Source organism: Phascolarctos cinereus, unplaced genomic scaffold (assembly GCF_003287225.1).
Source record: "Phascolarctos cinereus isolate Bilbo 61053 unplaced genomic scaffold, phaCin_HiC Scaffold_4;HRSCAF=312, whole genome shotgun sequence".
Classification (NCBI taxonomy): Eukaryota; Metazoa; Chordata; class Mammalia; order Diprotodontia; family Phascolarctidae; genus Phascolarctos; species Phascolarctos cinereus.
In genome coordinates, this window is record NW_027555847.1 from 651,137,488 (window position 1) to 651,150,526 (window position 13,039).

At 42.0% G+C, this 13,039-nt stretch overlaps 1 protein-coding gene and 1 long non-coding RNA gene across 2 annotated transcripts in view; one reads left to right on the plus strand and one right to left on the minus strand.

The window, feature by feature from the left end:
* LOC110214140 (uncharacterized) overlaps window positions 1–13,039 on the plus strand; it is a 33,966-nt gene that overhangs the window by 13,247 nt on the left and 7,680 nt on the right.
* LOC110214143 (uncharacterized) lies at window positions 3,652–4,811 on the minus strand. Its single transcript, XR_002326200.2, has 2 exons — window positions 4,708–4,811; window positions 3,652–4,034 (listed from the first exon to the last, which is right to left on the minus strand). It is a non-coding gene; the product is annotated as an uncharacterized LOC110214143 (long non-coding RNA).

Sequence of the window (13,039 nt, forward strand, 5' to 3'; positions counted from 1 at the left end):
AAAACACTTCGGAGAACTGTTGAGACGAAAAGAGAGTCCCTAGTCTCAGGGAGCCCACACTGTTAGAGAGAGACAACACAGGTGGAAGGTTTCAGCTGCAAGTCAAATGGGAAAATCCCTTGGGCCTTATGGTGTACCCAATAGGAATAATCATAAATGACTGGTATAACAAGCAAGTTATGGATTAAATTTTAAAATGGGGAGGAAAGGCAGTGTGATCAAGACAATTGTCTAATCAATTTGAGCTTATAGGGAGGAGAGAGATTTTTTTAAAATCCTCTTTGAAAAAAAGTTTTATTTTTACATCTTCTTTTTTGAATATAACCTCTCCCCTTCCCATTTCAGAAAAAAGTGTAAAAGAGTTCTCAAAAGAATTGCAAATTAACAAGCATGTGAGATTGCTCCCAAATCAGTAATAAGAGAAATGTAAGTCAGAACAACGGTGAGGATTCTTACACTTAGCAAATTGGTGAGAGGACAAGAGATGAGAATAGTCAATGTTGGTAGAACTATTAAATGGTCCAATCAGTTGTAGAAAGCAGTTTGGAATTATGCTAAGAAAATGACTAAAATGTTTATACACTTTGAACCAAAGACCCCTTTCCAGGTCAAAGTGAGAGTCAACTAGCATGTATATAGCACCTACTGTGTTGATCCTCACAACAGCCCGGTGGTAAGTACTTTTACTATCTGAATTTTACAGTTGAGGAAACTGAGGGAAACAGGTTAAGTGACTTGCCCAAGATCACAAAGCTAGGAAGTGTCTGAGGCTGGATTTTGAACTCAGATCTTCCTGCTTCCAGGTCCAGCTTCCATCCACTCCACCACCAGATTATGAAGGGCTTTAAAAGCCAGACAGAGGATGTCATATTTGATGCTACAGACGCTAGAGTTGATTGAATAGAGGGATGTCATGGTCCTACTTGTCACTTTGACGGCTGAATGGAGTGAAGAGACTTGAAACACAGAGACCAGCCAGAAAGCTATTGCAGTAGTCTGGGCATGAGGCGATGAGGGCCTGCACCTGGGTAGTAGTCATATTAGAGAAGAGAAGAGGGCCTTGGAGAAGTTTCAGATGTAGATAGAGCAAGAAGTCAAGGATGATACCCAAGTTCAAGCTGGGTGACTGGGAGGATGATGGTACCTTCAACAGTAACAGGCAAGTTAGGAACAGAGAAGGGTTGAGAGGGGGCAGGGAAATGAGTTCTGTTTTGGGCATGTTGAGTTAAAGATGTCTGTGAAGTATCCAGGTCAAGGTGTCCAGCTGGCAGTTGGAGATGCCAGACTGAAGGCCAGGAGGGAGGTAAGGCTGGACAAATTTGAAAATCATCGGCAGAGAGATGAGAGTTGAATCCATGGGAGCTGATAAAAATCAAGTGAAATAGGGTAAAGAAGAGCAGAAGGCCCAGGATAGAGCCTTGTAGGACATCAAAGTAATGGTTGTGACCTTGATGAAGATCTAACAAAGTAGATTTAGAAGGAGCAGTCAGTCATGGGGAGAACAATGAGAGAGCAGTGGCACAAAAACCTGGAGAAGAGGGTGAATAAAAGTGAGTATCAGAGGCTGCAGAGAGCTCAAGAAAGAGGAAGATCAAGAAAAGACCATTAGATTTGGTGACTAAGAGGTCATTAAGAACTGTGGAGAGAGACCTTTCAGTTGAAAGGTAAGGTGAGAGCCAGATTACAGAGTTTAATAAATATATCTATATATTTTTGGGGGGGGGCTAGGCAATGGGGTTAAGTGACTTGCCCAGGGTCACACAGGTAATAAGTGTCTGAGGCCAGATTTGAACTCAGGAACTCCTGACTCCAGGGCCAGTGTTCTATCCACTAAGCTACCTAGCTGCCCCTATTACAGAGTTTAAATGAGAGGAAAGTGGAGGCATCCTTTGTAGACAGCCTTCTCCAGAAGTTTGTGAAAAACAAAGAAGGATCCTATATGCACCAAAATATTCATAGCATTTTTTGTAGAAGCAAAGAACTGGAAACAAAGTTAAGGCACATGAATTGAAGATTGCCTGAGTAAACTGGTACACAAATGTATTGGAAAGAAACAATGAAAATGGAGACTTCTGAGATGCATGAGAAGATAAAAGAGGATACAAATGAAGTTAATCAAAAAAACAACATATACAATGCGTAAGACAGTGTAAACAGAATGACAAAAACAAAACAACACTATAATTATAATGGCTAAGTTTGTTCCTGAAGAAGAGATGGAAATGTGTACCTCCATCATATTTTTTTAGAGAGAGAGGAATGAGTGAGAAGAGTGCATTTATGTCTGACTGTTGAGATGTTGGCTAGTTTTGCTGAATTGCTTTTTTCTTCTTTCTTAAAGGCTTTGTTACAAGACATGGCTCTGGAGGGTAGGGGGGGGAGAAAGGGAAGGAATATAGTTGGAAATGAAGGAGATGTAAAAATCAAAGCTGTCTGGCCACACCAATACATCTGTGGAGCCTGGTGGTCTGCTCCTGCAGTTCCCCACTTCTGCAGAGAAAGAAGGGAGGACATTTTCTTTTTCAAAAAGTTATTAAATTTGACTATCTTTTATAGGAAAAGTACATTTTTTTCTCATCTTTGGGGTCAACCTTGGTTGTTATAATTACACAACATTCCATTTCTTTTTAGTTGTTGTATATTGTTTCCTATATGTCTTTCCATTCTTTCAATTCTTCATAATAATTTCTTATAGCTCAGTAAAACTGTACTGCGTGTACTGTACAATACTGTACAATACATGTACTGCAGTTTTTTAAAACCATTCCTCCATTGATGGGTATCTGTTTTATTTCCAAATGCTACCATTTTCTATGGAGGGTGTGATTGTGCCAGTTGGCATCTCTTTTAGAGGATGGAGGATATGAGTCTTGATTAAGTCTCAACAACTGGGTCTTTCCCTGTGGTAAATTGGCTGGTTCAGATTCCTATATGAGGAGCCAGCCTTTGTGCTGGGTCTGTAAATGAAGGGGTCAGTCTTATGAAGGAGGGGAAGTTGGTCCCTTACCCTGTATTTCACCTTTTCTGTGATATTCTGAGAGTGCAGCAGAGCTAGAAGCAAATCTAAGTTCTGGGGGGTGGTAGGGAAAGATGTGAAAAGCTTTGCCCTCATTAATGACTTCCTTGGGACAAGGCACATGTGAGTGACAGGGACTCCTCCAGACCTTCTAAGAATTCCTGGCATTGGTATTGGAGAGGCATTTCATAAACCATCACCCCTGTGGCAGCTGTGGCAAGGAAACCTCATGATCCAAGTGGAGGGAGCACCTACTACAGAGAGAAGGGAGGGAATTTCCTGGGCAGTGCGAACCTTGAGAACGCCCCTCTAGTAACCCCAAGTTTGTGAGGTTCTAGAATGGGAGTTCTTGGGCAGTACCAGTCTCTCAGAGAAAAGAAGATCATGTCCAAACCAGCTATGATTTGGAGGAAGACCAGGGGGAGGTTGGACTTAACCAGATAAAGATCAGAACTGCATTGCTTATGGCCTCCAGAGCACTTATGTATTTTCTGCCTTGTTTATGGGCTCCAATGAATCCCGATCTTCTGTGCAATGGAATAAAGGCTGCATAGGCTGTCAGACCCTGATGACTGTTTCAGAAAATATGAACTGCTTTTCTTTGTTACAAGGGAGGATACTTAATATCTGAACTGTTAACCTGTGGAGCTTGAAACACAAGCTATATTTGAGTGTTAGGCAAAATAACATTCTGAAATTTTCCAGTGTAAAACTCCAAGCCGGGTAATTAAAGAGCCAGAGAGGAATATTGGGAGGATTGGACCTGAAGGAAGGGGTTGGATACAGGTTACAAAAATAACAAGGGTAGGGCTATAACAGTCTCTCCATCCCGTGATAGGTACAGAAGAGACTCTTGCAGATTTTCCGTCTCCAATAATTGCATATCAAAAGCCATCCTTACAGAAATGATGTAAATGAAAATTGAGTTTCCTCCTCCATGATCCTATTCCCAAGCTTTGCCCCAGAGTCGAGTTGGGTGACCTCAGGCATATGCTTTCCGTGAACTCAGTTTCCTTGTCTGTAAAATGTAAAGAATAAGAATGATTGCATTTCCTGCCTTCTCCAAAGTGCATCCCATCCAGCGGTCCTTCCCTCTGGGCCCTGCCTGCTCCTGGCTCCTCTCTCCATCCCCTCCCCTCCTAGGCTGTCAGCGGTGCCGACCCCCGCCTCTTTCGGTCCTCTCTCCCCTGCCATCACTCTTTGTTCCTTTCCAAGGACCTCCCTCTCCGACCCTCCCCCTTCTTCCCCAGGCTGAAATCTGACAAAAGAGCCTCCTGCTGTTCCAAGGAAACCCCGGAAGTGTTGGGGGGAGAAGGGGGACCCTGGGCTTAGCAGGTCCCCTGAGGGGGGGAGGGTCCACTTCCGGCCGGGGGCTCGGCGCCTGTGGATGCTTGGTCAGTGTGTGCCTCTCTCGGGATCCGCGGTCCCGACAAAGCGCTGCCGGCTTGGTGTGGGGGAACCCCTACCTGTATGGGCCCGTGTGCGTGTCCTCGGGAGTCTGCTTTCGGCTGGGTCCTGGGGACCCTTTGGGGCCGGGAGCGGCTCCTCGTCACGCAGAAGGGGTCCGGAGCGCGGGGAAGGGACCGGACAGAACACAGGGAGCTTCCCTGGGAGCTCGGGAACCCCCCCCCCACCGGAGGGCGGAGCGTGGGGACCTCCCCTCACCTAGGCTCAGGACAACCGGGGCCTACCTTGGGAAAGCGAGGAGCTCCCCCCCCGAACCTGAAGAGAGACCGTGGGAACCTCCTTCCCTTGGGAGCGCAGGGAGACCCTCACGACTTGAGGACAGAGTGTGGGGACCTCCCACACCAGAGGGCAGGACACAACTGGGGCCCTCCTTCCCTTGGGAGCTCGGGAAACCTCCCCGCCCACCTGAGGATGGAGCGTGGGGCCCTTCCCTCACCTAGGCTCAGGACAGAACTGGGGCCTTCCTTGGGAAAGCGGGGAGCCCCCCCTGATCTGAGGACAGAGCATGGGGACCTCCCTCACCTGGGGACAGTGCAGAATACAGGAAATCCCACCCTGATCTGAAGACAGATCGTAGGGACCTCCAGTCCAAGAGTGGGGCCGGCCTCTCACCTAGGGGCGGGACGGGTGGAGCTCAGGGACCCTCCAGATAAGTTGGCCGGACAGAGCTTGGAGACCCAGTCATCCGAGATAGGACGGAACAGAACGCAGGGGCCTCCTTCCCCAGGATGGGTGGAGCCTGAGGCACCCCCTCACCTGGGGGCTAGTTGTGCAGAGCGCTGGGGGCAGGGCGGGTGGGGGGGAACTCTGCCTTATCTAGGGGCAGGAAGAGTGGAGCACTGGGAACTCCTGAATCTCCGAGTGAGACCGCCTGACACCACCTCTCACCTGGGGACGGGACAGAACGTGGGATGGGTTGGGCACCTCCCTCAACTGGGATAGGGGAAAGGGGGTAGGAACCGGCAGAGCTCAGGGACTTCACTGCCCTGGAGGCGAGTCAGGAGCCCTGAAACAATTCTCATCTGGAGGGGACCTAAACCAGGGCTGGGCGTCTTGAGGACAAGAAGAGTTGGAGGCTGGCCCTTGGCCTTTAGTGTTACCCTGGGCAAGTCCTTCAATATTTTGTCTTCATTTGAACTTCATTTGTCTACAATGTGCTGGTGGAATAGTTTTCAAAACCTCTTCCAGTTACTTATCTCAGGAGCTCTTGGTGTCTGAGCAGCTTTTAAATGAGGGTTTTGTGACTTGGGGTTAAGTGACTTGCCCAGGGTCACACAGCTAGGAAGTGTCAAGTGTCTGGTCTGAGGTCACATTTGAACTCAGGTCCTCCTGACTTGAGGGCTGGTTGCTCTATCCACTGCACCACCTAGCAGCCCCTTTAAATGAGTTTTAGCGGTAGCTTTCCAACAAGCTCTGCAAGGCTAGGAGAGGGGTCTCCCAATCGAGGCCCGAGGAGGCCAGTCAGGCAGCAGTAGCATGAATTGATGGTTCCAGTGGGGGCCTAGAGTGTAACAGAGAAGCTGCAATTCCTTTTGGTTGTGTCTCTGCTCCTAAAAGGGAGAAGCTTGGGAAAGAGGTGAGGGGGAAATCATCACTCAAAGGGAGAAAGGACCTCAGAGAGCTCCTTGAAGACAGTTTTCATGTTTTTATTCCCAGTACTGTTTATTTTTCCGAGTAGAAACTTAAAATAGGTTTTGGGGGCATCTATTCCATTTACATCGAGAAGAAACTTGTCATTGAGAAAAGGACTATGATTCCATTCATTATCCTGGTGACTGCCCAGGCCTAAACAGCTCTGATTACTACTTTTCTGTAGGTATGGTTTTTCATCAGAATATAAACTCAAGGGCAGATGTCATCTTCATTAAATTATGCATATATTTATATCCATGTAGAGTGCCCAGCCCAGGGGGAAGTTGAAAAGAAATGTTGGTTAGACATAAGGAAAAACTTATTAACAAAACAGTGAAATGAGCTCCTAGGTAATGGAAGTCTAAACTGGAAGGTTCTCTTTCAGAGGAGTCTGAAGGGGATTCTTCTGAAATCCCTTCCAGCTTTAAGATTTATAAAATCTATTCCTTTTGTGTTTATTTTCAGGAGGACTGCGTATCCTAGCCTGAGTTCCTTGACATTCATCCTTTTCTACCTCTAGGCCCAGAGTGGCCTCAAGCTCCCAGAAAGCAAGGTAATTTAATGCAGGACAAAATCTGTTTGTTTTCCTCTGCTTAGCTACTGTTGGTTAAGTAGAGAGCTTAATAAGTTGGCCAGTGGGTCTGCCAGGCTCTTTAAATGCACCATCCCTGTTCAAGATGGGCCCTTGGGACAGATTAGTAGAGATAATAACAGGATATGTTGATATTTATGTGTTATTTACATGTATTTACGGTGTCTACCATTCCAATAAACTGACTCAGAGCTACTTCCCTACCAACCCAAACATCTCTGGTGTGTGCGAGGTACTATTAAGACTTAGGCCCTGTATGTAGTTTTAGTCACTGGAAGGAGAAATGGCCTAAGAGCCATCTCCCAGACAAACCAACTGAGGATCTCATTGGTATAGGAAAGACCAACCCCCCCCAAAAAAAACAAGTTTGGGTACATCTGGAATTCCTGAAGATATAGGGTCCAGTGTGTGCAATTGGGCTTAAGTGCCTGCCTATCTCGCCCAAGAAAATAGCGAAGGCAAGGTTTTCAGCTTGGAGCCAGCCTATTCCCAGCAGAACAGACTGAATCCAGATTCCAGGGTCAGAGGCCTTCAAATGTCCTTGGACTCTGAAGTGTGTTAAAGGCCAGTGAGTTTCCTTCCTGTGCCTAAGCTGAAAGGAACGTTAATACAAAGCCACTTTTATTACATCCTGGCCTTTTCCTCCTTCCTTATCACCTCCTTTTCTGCCCCAATGCGGTTTTGTAATTTCCTAAACTAGTTTTGGTATCCAATTTGAGCTGGAGATTTTAACAGTGGCATTAAAATCTGATAGTTGAGCAAAGTACCATGTTAACTTCATGGAATAGATGAGACTCTATTCATACCTGGGGTGTTTGGGGATGTTTCTGAGCTTCCTACTGTAGGACTTAGAGCTGGAGGGATCTCCATGATCATTTGGTACATCTCCCTCATTTCAGAAATGAGGAAATGGGCTCTGAAAGGTGAATGACTTGTTCACAGTTGGGATTCAAACTGATAGGTTCTTTCTTTTTTTTGACACCATTCTTCTTGGAGTTTAGACTACCATCGTAACCATATGCTTTCCCTTTCTCATTTTACCAGGACAAGTCTTCTTTTCCTCGAGTCCTATCTGCATGACAACAGGAAGTTTCCTTGGAGATGGCAGCCCCGGGTCCACCAAGCAGGTCACCTCCTGTTCTACCTGTCATCTCATTCTCCCCCCCTGAAGTACAACCTGGATCCCCACACCACCAGGCTCATCTTCACTTCTATCATCATCAATATGGTACTCACTAATTTCTTAGAGTAATACTGTCCTCTTAGAATAAATGAAAAAGCATTTGTTACCTTTCTACTATGTGCCAGGCAATGTGCTAAGCACTGGGATACAAATATAAACAAAGAGTCCCCGCCATCAAAGAGGGGAAACTGATACATGTGGCTAGGGACGGGCATTTTGGTCCAGAAAGTTAGAGAGGCCAACCCCCTTCCAAGAGCAGTGGCAGTGATGAGATGTGTGAGGGACTGGGAAGACAGATGTGGGGCTCTGCAAGTTTAATCACTGGAAGGAGAAGTGGTAACCTCAGAGCCCTCTCTACAACAAGCCAACTAAGGGTCTAATTGGTGTGATATGGAAGACAAAAAAAAATCAGACATCATGTCATACGGTACAGCAATAAACCTTCCACATCACTGCCATTTCCTGACCTTTCTCTGTGAAGCTGTGAAGGACTTGGGAGATTCTCACTGACTATCCCATAAAGATGAGGTTGTAAGTACGAACCTTTGACCTTTGTCTGTAAAACGAGGGGTTAGACTAGGTGATTTCTAAGATATTTTTTAAGGTCTATACCCTATGCTCCTCAAAAGGAGGCTGGCCATTTATTCTCTGTCTGAAAAGCCTCTCAGGGCGGCCCATTCCACTTTAAAAAAATATATATAAATGTATACATATATACATATATTTTTTATTTTCCCCCAATTACATGTTAAAACACTTTTTAAACATTTTTTTCAAAGTTTTGAGTTCCAAATTCTATCCATCCCTCTTTCTCTCCCCTCTTCCCTCCCTGAGATGGTAAACAATTAGATGTAGGTTATACATTATATGTGTAATCATGCAAAACATTTCCACGTTAGTCATTTTGTACAAGAAGACTTGAATAAAAGAAAAAGAATGAAAGAAAGAAGGTGAAAAATAGCGTGCTTCAGTCTGTGTTCAAACAACATCAGTTCTTTCTCTGGAGGCAGATAGTGTGCTTCGTAATTAGTCCTTTGGGATTTTCTAGGATCATTGCACTGCGAGAATAGCTAAGTCATTCACACTTCTTCATCATACAATATTTCTGTTACTGTGTACAACATTCTCTTGGTTTTGTTCACTTCACTTTGCATCAGTTCATGTAAGTCTTTCCAGGATTTTCTGAAATCATTCTTTCTGGTCATCATTTTTTATAGCACAATAATATTCCATTACAATCATACACCACAGTTTGTTTAGCCATTCCCCAGTTGATGGGCATCCCTTTGCTTTCTAATTCTTAGCTATCACAGAAAGAGCTGCTATAAATATTTTTGTACAAATCGGTCCTTTCCTCTTTTTCTATGTCTTTGGGCTGTAGGTCTAGCAGTGGTATTGCTGGATCAAAAGGTATGCACAGTTTTATACCCCTTTGAGCATAGTTTCAAATTGCTTTCCAGAATGGTTGGATCAGCTCACAAATTCACCAGCAGTGTATTAGTGTCCTAGTTTTCCCATATCCCCTCAAATATTTATAATTGTCCTTTTTGTCATATTAGTCAATCTGATGGATGTGAAGGTTATTTTAATTTGCATATCTCTAATCAGTAGTGATTTAGAGCATGTGTATATGACTATAGATAGCTTTGATTTCTTTGTCTGAAAATTGCCTGTTCATATCCTTTGACCATTTATCAATTGGAGATTTATAAATTAGACTCCGTTCTCTATATATTTGAAAAATGAGGTCTTTATCAGAGGTACTTGTTGCAAAATTCCCCTCCCCCCACTTTTCTGCTTTCCTTATAATTTTGGTGGTATTGGTTTGTTTGTGCAAAAGCTTTTTTAATTTAATGTGATCAAAATTATCTATTTTATGTTTTGTAATTCTCTTGTTTGGTCATAAATTCTTTCCTTATCTATAGATCTTACAGATAAACTATTCTGAGATCTTCTAATTTGCTTATGGTATCACCTTTTATGTGTAAATCATGTACCTTTTTGACCTTATCTTGGAATATGGTGTGAGATGTTATTCTATACTTAGTTTCTGCCATACTGTTTGCCAGTTTTCCCAGCAGTTTTTGTGAAATAATAAGTTTTTGTTCCAAAAGCTTGGATCTTTGGGTTTATCATACCAGATTACTATGGTCATTTACTATAATGTAATTTGTACCTACTCTATTCCACTGGTTCACCATTCTATTCTTAGCCAGTACCAGATTGTTTTGATAATTACCATTTTATAATACAGTTTGAAATCTAGTACGACTAGACTACCTTCCTTCACATTTTTTTTTATTGATTCCCTTGATGTCCTTGAGCTTTTGTTCTTCCAGGTGAATTTTGTTATTATTTTTTCTAGCTATATAAAATAATTTTTTGATTATTTGATTGGTATGGCATTGAATAGATAGATTAATTTAGGTAGAATTGTAATTTTTATTATATTGGCTTGGCCTTCCTGCAAGCAATTGTTTAGATATGAGTTTGTGTGAAAAGTGTTTTGTAGTTGTGTTCCTGGGTTTGTCTTGGCAGGTAGACTCCCAAATATTTTATATTGTTTACAGTTATTTTAAATGGAATTTCTCTATCTCTTGCTGCTGGGCTTTGTTGGTCAAATAAAGAAATGCAGATGATTTATGTGAGTTTATCTTATATTGCAACTTCACTAAAGCTGTTAATAATTTAAAGTAGTTTTTTAGTTGATTCTCTAGGATTCTCTAAGTATAACGTCATATCATCTGCAAAGAGTGGTAGTTTTTTTTTCTTCATTGCCTATTTTAATTCCTTCAATTTCTTTTTCTTCTCTTATTGCTATAGCTAACGTTTCTAGTATAATATTGAATAATAGAGGTAATAATGGGCATCCTTACCCTGATTGTATTGGGAAGTCTTCTAGCTTATCTCCATTACAGATAATGCTTGCTGATGGTTTTAGATAAATATTACTTATTTTAAGGTAAGCTCCATTTATCCCTATACTCTCTAGTGTTTTTAATAGGAATGGATGTTGTATTTTGTCAAAGGCTTTTTCTGTGTCTATTGAGATAATAATATGGTTTCTGTCAGTTTTGTTATTAATATGGTCAATTATGCTCATAGTTTTCCTAATATTGAAACAGCTCTGCATTCTTGGTATAAATTTCATTTGGTCATGGTATATCATCCTTGTGATATATTGCTGTAATCTCTTTGCTGGTATCTTTTTTTATTTAAAAATTTCACAACAATATTCATTAGAGAAATTGGTCTATAATTTTCTTTCTCTGTTTTTGCTCTTCCTGGTTTAGTATCAGCACCATATTTGTGTCATAAAAGGAATTTGATAGGACTTCTTCTTTGCCTATTTTTCCAAATAGTTTATATAGTATTGGGATTAATTATTCTTTAAATGTTTGGTAGAATTCATTTGTGAATCCATCTAGCCCTGGGGATTTTTTTCTTAGGAAATTCATTGATGGCTTGTTCAATTTGTTTTTCTGAGATTGGGTTATTTAAGTATTTTATTTCTTCTTCTGTTAATCTGGGTAATTTATATATGAACTCTATGCCATCGGGTATGAAAAGAAATGGTGGATGTGACTGAGGAACCACTGTTGGTGATATCAGAAAGCTATCAGACAACAGGAGAGGTATCTGAAGATAGAAGGGAAAATGTTCTTCAGATTTTCGAAAAAGGGAAGAGTGAGAGAATTTGTAAATTATAGGCCAGTGAGCTCAACCTTAATTCCTGGCAAAATTCTAAAATGTATTATTTGTGACCATCTAAAAAAAAAGAAGAAAGAAAGTGGTCACTACAAGGAAATGGCTTGACTCCAGTGAACTCTGAACTAATGACTAACCTGCTCAGGTCAAACTAACTTTATTTCCTTTTTTTAATAGGATTCTTATAAATTTATAATATATAATTATATAAAAAATTTTATATAATTTTTATAATCCTTTAGGATTACTAAATTGGAATACCATGGGAATGCTATAGATAAAATTTACCTAGATTTTAGCAAAGGGTTTGTTAATGTTATCTCATGTTAGAAAGGAAAAATAAATAATGGCTCTAAAGGCAGAGGACCCAGATTCAAAATGCTCCTCTGCCACCTTGTGACCTTGGTCAAGTCACTCAAATTCCCAGGGCCCCACTTCCTTTAGCTGTAAAACAAAAGGGTGGACTAGATGGCCTCTTGCGGTCCCTTCCAGCTTTAAATCCACGGTCTGGTTCTTTCCTTTCCTTCTAAACTCCATGATGAGGATTCTGTTCTGTTACCATCCCAGAAGCAGTTTCACACTGGATGCAATGGACCACTAAAGCCTGAGAGAGCAGACAAATAATTACTTTACTAAAAACATGCTCCATGACTCCTAAGTAATAGCAGCCTGCAAAAGGTACAGTCTCAAAAGCCCTTTGCTCAATCCACATGAGGACAGAATTAACTCAAACTGACCCTAGCCTGTCCCATAGCATCTGGACCAGTCAGTCATTAAACATTAAACACCTACTATGTGCCAGGCGCTGTGTTAAGTGCTGGGGATGCAAAGAATGGCTTACAACAACCCTGGGGAGGGGAAGGGAGGGCCTCATTTAGGTCACCTTGGGTCTTACCACAGCATCCTGGCTGACAATCTATCCTTCCTGCCAAAAAGAGAATTCCACTTGTGTCTTCTATATAGTTTGTATGTTCTTATCTGTGTACGCTGGTCTCCCCTTCGTAAAATGTGGCTCCTTGAAGGAAGGGACTGTTGTCATTTTTTTTTGTCTTTCTTTCCCTGGTCTCTACTGGTGCCTAAGTGCCTTAGGCACTTAGTAATACTTGTTGAGTTGAATTAAATTGCTTTTTAATGTTAGATACATAGTTGTAGTCATTGTGTCCCAAAAGTGTTAGTGCAGTCTTGACCATTAAGAGCTTAATACTTAATAGCATAAAACTGTACTAAGACTTTTAGGACATTCCGTATAGTATTCCTTCATACCACCTCACCTCATGTAAGTCCTTCTGTATTTCTTTGAATGCTTTATAATCATCATTTCTCTCAGTGTATCTACTAATTTGTATACCATGATTTTTTCAAGCATTTCTCAATCCCTGGCCTCAGCATTTTCATTTTTTTGCTATTATAGTTCTTTGAGGAATATTTTTGTAGAGATAGG